General features: G+C 31.7%; 1 pseudogene; it reads right to left on the bottom strand.

Annotated features, from left to right (window-relative positions):
• Positions 1–6,338: 6,338 nt before the first annotated feature.
• Positions 6,339–6,426, bottom strand: LOC117286493 (annotated as a pseudogene).
• Between the last annotated feature and the right edge of the window lie 798 nt (positions 6,427–7,224).

Here is a 7,224-nt window from a genome sequence, read left to right as displayed (position 1 = left end):
AGGAGATTGAACTTGGGACCTTGTGCCTGCAAGGAGGGTGGTGGCACCACTGAGCTAAATTCCAGGCCCCACCAACTCTCCTTTTTCTAATCACCTATAGACATATGGAAAGTACTGACTATAAAACAACTCGATTTTTGGGTTCTGAAATATATTAAAAGTTATGAAGATACCTAAAACTTTTTGAAAAACGCATACTGAATGTAATCATAATTCACCATTCTTTCTTAACCCTCCCCCGCAAGAATCATGTAGCATAAAGAAACTAGTTTAGGTTCTCCTTTAAGAAAATATAATCTAGATTAGAAAAGATTAATTGGATTGGTTATATGTCTTGCAAAACAAGTTTTCACTCTAAAAAGCATTCAACCCAAGCCACACTAAACAAACTTACAATGATACTTAAAACACAAGTCTATTTACACAGAGATTTTCAGGATTATATTTATCCAGGTGCAAAGTACACCTGCACTAAACAAAACTCATAGCTTTAGGAAAATCCTCTTACCTTGTGTTCAAAGGGAGCACCATAGTAGCCATCATTAAGCCCAAAAATTATTTCGTTTTGGTTGCGGGCATGAATCTAAGAGAGAAAGAAAACACACTATAAATTCTTCTCATCCGAGTCATATTTTAACATAATAAGAGAATGACAGTTGTAACAAGACCCACTTCAATTTGAGAAAGAACCTGACTACAGCTAAAACAGCTAGGGAGAAACAAATCACTTATCAAAAGACCAGGTGATCAATGGAGCGTTTCCTGCTTTAGTCAAAGGCCTCACAAAACCTCTGAGATGACAGGCACCATTACTCACACATATTTTCCATAAACACTTAAGAGTTTTATAAGGAATAGTTATTCCTGAAGGACATGGGATTCAGAGGTATGCTATCCACACTCTAATCTCAAAGAAAACACAGTCCAGCAAGTCTGTAAGAACACTTTAAAAACATGAAGCCCTAGAAAAATATAAAAGATTAATACTTTATTTTCAAAAAGACAGTTAAACATAATAGTATCCAATCCCTAAAGTCTTAAGTGTGTACTTTACTACTACTCTCTGCATATCACTCTCTTTCAGACACAAGTGGTGTGAGTTACAGTCAGTGCTACCCCGAATTCAACTTCACTTGAAAGGTGGGAGGAATAAAACTAAAGAAAATTAGAGAATTTTTTTAAATTAGGGAATTAAAGAAATGAGATGTGAGTTTGTTCAAAATAATATGAAGTGACAAACTATGAAACAGTTTCATTACTTCATCCAAAAGAACTACTACTTTTAAAAAAATTTGTTTGTGCCATGAAAGATTATAGAGGAAGCTCATGCTGGACACAGTGGCACACATCTATGTTCCCAGCTATACAAGAGGCTAAGGCAAGAGGATCACAAATTCAAATTCAGTCAGGGCAAGATCTCATCTGAGAAAGGGATGGAGAGGAGAGAGCCATAGAGAGAGAGGGGATGCAGGTGGAAAATAAGGACTACCAGAACAGAATATTTGAGAGATCTCTCCCACCCCACCATCCCTCATTAGTAACGATAACCTAAAATAAAAATAAAGAGATAATTCCTGTTTACCCACATCATTCACTGGGATGAACACAACATACCAAAAGAAGAGCTTGAAATCATAAATTTATAATGAAAATTGCATGAAGATTTTATTTACAAGAGAAAAGAAAGGATTATGAAATTGATTACAAGATTAGATGGGATTGATGGGATCTGACACTTTGTAAACATAAAATATTATATATCTGAGAAAGATTAAAATGGACATTAAAATTAGTTTGCTAAAAAATAAGAGACAACATAGCTCACTTTGAAATGTGACCTGGATTCTAATTCTAACTTCAACTGCTTCATAAGGAGCTCTTCAGAAGAAGAAACTCTGACTTGTTTATTGTTACAGCCCTGGTGCCCAGTACAATCAGTTAACCAACATATAGCAGTTAATCAATTTAATAGCATATGCTTTAATTCTCTCATCAGTCAAAAGCAGAAAAAACTTCCTGTTTTATCTTAAAGGGGTATTTCACACAACACACACACAGAGAAAATTAAATAACCATATGTGGAAGTATTTTGAGAAGTTAGATGTGAAAAATTGAAAAAAAAATCAAATAATGTATTAAAAATCAGGCAATGATAAATTCAGAAAGATCCTTTTGTCCCTGATTAATAAAAAAGAAAAATATGCCTAACAGGGCTGGGGATTTAGCTCAGTGGTTCTACTGCCTGCTTCACAAGTGCAAGGTTGATCCCCAGTACCAAAAAAACAAAAAATATGCTTAATAAAATAAGTGGTAACATAATGCCCACTACTATGTACACCACAAGACTGTTAATTTATGATAACAAGAAATGTGATGTGTACTATCCTTCACTAATAAAAGATTATTAGCTCAATAATAATAGTGAGAATCCTACTATGGAAACTGTAGAATTCTATTAATCTAATTGTAACTTCATATTTTAATATGCTTATGAAAGATAGCATACCTTCTGAGATAGCTGATTAGAGTTAGTGAAAGAAGCAATGAATATAGTCTGAACCAGGGAAGAAGTAATTAGCTTAAGTCCACCAATTCCTGTGTGACTTTTGGTAAATCATTTAATCTCTCTGAGCTTCTGTTTTTTCATTTACCTAGTGAGGAAAAATAGCAATACTTGCTTACCTGATCTTCAGAAGGCCCCATTATTATGTGCATGTAAAAGGATACACTGAAGGGTTATATAATTGATGTTGTTACTAATACAAAGTTCTAACCACTTAAACTAAACACAAGAATGTCTCCCATCACATGTTAAGTGCCACATGGCACATGTAAGAAGTATTTTAAAATTCTCCAAATTCCCACCTCAAATAAAGCTATTTCCAAACTCCCTTGTGTCTCTGTCATCAAAATCCAAGTCAAGATCAGTTTAGTTCATGACTTCTGGGGAAAACATCCTGATAAATCCAAGAGGCTATTCAAGAAATGAGTATTGCCTTTGCAGCTCTAGCATGAATGTGTATAACGTCACTCAGATCTCTACTTTCCTCAAGTAAAAATAAAATGAATAGATTATGCTTTGTTACAACACATTCTACATCTATGCTCATCTTTTCTTCTCTGGCTAATTCCAGCATATCATTCAAAATTTACTCAAGAACAACATAACTTAATCAAAATTATAAAACATTCCATTCAGCTGGGTATGGTAGCAGCTGCCTGTAATCACAACATTCTGGGAGACTGAGGCAGAAGATCAAAAGTTTGAGCCCACATGGGCAATTTAGTGACTTAGTGGGGCCCTTGTCTCAAAATAAAAAATAAAATAAAATAAAATAAAATAGGGCCAGGATTTAGCTCAGTGGTGCCGCTGCCTGCCTTGCAAGCGCAAGATCCCAAGTTTGATCCCTGGTACCAAAAATAAAATAAAAAGAGCTGGATATGTAGCTCAGTTACAAAGGCCCTAAGTCCAATCCCCAGTACCACTACCACAAAAAAAAAAGAAAAGTCCATTCAATAACAGAAGCAGAATATACATGATGTATATATGAAACATTCAACAAGGTAAACAGACCACATAGTTGATGTCAACAAATTAATATTTAAAAATTTAAAAGGATCAAAATCATACAAATAATTTTCCATAAACTCAACAGAATTAAAGTTGAAATCAACAACAGAAGACTTGAAAAATCTACAAATGTTTAAAAATTAAACAGCATGCTTCTAATCCACAGCTCAATGAAAACCCAGTATGAAATTTTTGGAATACAGCTAAAGTAATGCTTAGAGAAAAATTTATTAAACACATTTTAAGAACAAAAGAAAGATCTCAAGTCAGGAAATTAATCTACCTCTTAAGAAACTAGAAGGGAAAATTATACTAAAATCAAGCAAAAGAAATAATAAACATAAAAGTAGAAATCAAACAGAAATAGGAACTTAAAACAATAATAATAATAAAATCAAAAATTAAATTTTTAAAAAGAGAATAAAACTGATAAATCTCTAGTCAGGGTGCTCAAGAGAAAAAAGAAGACAGAAAATGCTAGTAGCAAGAATGAAAGAGAAGTACATTACAGATTCTATATATATTAAAACTATAAAGTACTATTCCAGAAAATATTATACCAATATCCAATAAATATGAAATCTCCAAGAAAGAGACAACTTCTTTGGAAGAAAAATCATCAAAGTACACTTAAGAAAAACCTGAAAAGCTCCATGTCTTGTACAGTAAGTGAAGTCATACTCTCAAACTTTCCTACAAAGAAATCTTAACATCGATGAGGCTTTAGCGAAGAATTCTGTCAAACATTTGTAGAATAAACAGTAACGGCCATGCTAAATATTCTCCAGAAAACAGAAATAAACATTTTCTAGTCCATTTTATGAGACCAGTATTACTCTCTATACAAACCAGAAAAACATACTGCAAGAAAAGTACAATCAAGTAACTCTCTTGAATACATAAAAAACCTTCATAAAATATTAGCAAATCAAATCCAACAATATATAAAAATCCAACATATTTATATATAGAACTACAAAATATATATAAACGACAATGTGCCATAGCCAAGGGGTTTGTATTAGGTATGTGAAAAACAAACCAAAAAACTTGACAAAGTTTAATTTCTGTTCAGAATAAAACTTATCAACATACTAAAAATTTTAAAAAGCTTCTTCAGCCTGATGAAATGTTTACAAAAGTTATAGCTGATATGAACTTAATAGTGAATGACTAAATATTTTCCCTCCAAGATCAAGAAAAGAAACAAAGATGCCCGTTCTCTCTGCTTGCATTCAACAATGTACTCTAAGTCTTAGCTAGCAAAATAAGGCAAGAAAAAGAACTAATAAGATCTACATTTTAGAAAGGGAAAAATAAAGCAGTTTTCAGACAATATATCTGCTTACCTAGAAATCTTAAAAAAAAAAAAAAACCTCTGAGAGAAAGGGAAAGAAAGAGGAGAAACAGAGTCAGAGAAAGAGACAAAGAGAGAAATGGAGAAACTAGATTTATAACTAAATTTAACAAGATCAAAGAATATAAGATCAATAAAAAAACACATTTCTTTATACTGGAAATAAAAATTAGAAATAGTAATATTTAGAAAGGAATACCACTTAAATTAGCATCAAATATATGGAATCCATAGGTATAAATCTAGCAGCACAATTTATAATAGCTAAATCTTGGAAATAGCCTATATGTCTAAAAAGGATAAATAAAGAAAAGTGGTATTTATACACAATGGAGTACATGGAGTACTACTGCCATAAACAAGGATAAACCTAGAGAATTTTTAGGTAAATGGATGTACCTTGAAACCATAATGTTAAGTTAAATAAGTCAGACAGAAATTTAAATATCACATTGTTTCTCTTACATGAGAAACCCAAAACATAAATAAAATAAAAGCAAAATTATAGATAGATAATAGAAAATAGGAAGACCAATCTTTTTCAAATGGGAAGGAGAACAAGAGATGGTGGGTGGAGGATAGAAGGTAAGAAAAAAGGATGAAAAAAAGAAAATAAGAAAAAAAATTAAAGTAGGGATGAGAAGGGAAGGGATGAAAAAAGAATTAAGGTGTGTTATGTACATGTACAAATTCCTCCAAGATGAATGTAGTCATTATGTACTGCAAACACATACTAAGGGGGGAAAAAAAAGACTTCTGTAGAAATTAACAAACTGATTCTAAAGTGTATATAGAAGGAAAAGAAAATCTAGATAGTCAGAATTTTGCTTTTATTTTTATTATATTAAATTAATTTTTCACCTGAAACATAAATAGCCAGAATAATTCTGGTTAAAAAAAAAAAACTAAGTTGGAAGACTCACATTATCTGAATTCAAGGCACTATAAAGTTTCCAATAATCAAGACAACTTGGTATTGCATCAAGACAGATATGCCAATCAAAACTAAAGAATCTAGAAATAGAGCCACACAAGTAACTTTCAACAATTAATTTTTAACAAAGATGACAAAGTAATTCAATACAGAGATAACAGCTTTTATAACCAAATACAGAAACAATTTTATCCATCTGGGAAATAATAAACACACACACACACACACACACACACACACACGTAAAATCTCAAACTAAAAACTTACAGAAGAAAACTTCTAATTATAAACTTGTTTAGAAAAAGTTAGTTGGTTTGGCTTAAGCAAAAATATCTGAAGAATACATAATAAGCATGAAACTCAAAAGAAAAAACTGATAATAGACTTTAATATTTTAAAATATAATGTTCTTTGAATGGAACTGCTAAAAAAACAGAAAGACTGAGAGAAAATACTTAAAAAATGTATATCTTATAAAAGACTGACATATCTAGAATACATAAAGAATCTTTATAACTAAGTAAGATTCTACACTTGATCTTAGCCAAAAGGCCAAGAAGCAATACTAAGCAAGATTTTAAACAACACAATGAAAATGGGCAAAAGATCTGAACAGCCACCATACACATACACACATCCGAGGGGGAAATTACATATTTGGCAGGGGGGAGCAATGCTCAACATCCTTTTGTCATTACGGAAAACAAAAATAAGCCAGACATGGTAGTGCATGCCTGTAATCTCAGTACTACAGAGGCTAAGGCAGGAGTATTGCAATTTTGAGGCCAACCTGGGACACACAGTATGTTGAAGGTCAACCTGGACTACATAGGGAGAACTTGTCTCTAAAATAAACAAAGAAGCAAACAAAAAACCCACAGTGGAATACTTCAAATTCATCAGAATAGCTAAAATTAAAACAACAAACAATAAAAAGTGTTAGCAAAGACATGAAGCAAAGGAACTATCATACATTTCTGATGTAAATGCAGAATGTTATATTCACTTTGGAAAACCATTTGAATTTCAATATATACTTACCAACAGACTTAGCAAATTCATTCCTGGGTATTTACCCAGAAGAAATGACAACATGTGTTAAGGCAAAGAACAATTATTTAAATATTCGCAGCATGTTTATTCATTATGGCGGTGATGGTGCTATATACTTTACATATTTGTCAAATTTACTGAAATGCACAGTTTAAAAGAGTGAGTTTATTGTATGTACATTATACCACAATAAACCTGACTTAAAAAAAAATATATATATGTTTTATACATATACATATATATACATATATATGTGTATATATATGTATATATATGTATATATACATATATGTGTGTGTATATATATAT

Source organism: Fukomys damarensis, unplaced genomic scaffold, assembly GCF_012274545.1.
Source record: "Fukomys damarensis isolate Sample0158 unplaced genomic scaffold, DMR_v1.0_HiC HiC_scaffold_16, whole genome shotgun sequence".
Taxonomy (NCBI): domain Eukaryota; kingdom Metazoa; phylum Chordata; class Mammalia; order Rodentia; family Bathyergidae; genus Fukomys; species Fukomys damarensis.
Note: the sequence above shows the minus strand (reverse complement) of the source record. Positions and strands in the feature narration are given on the sequence as shown.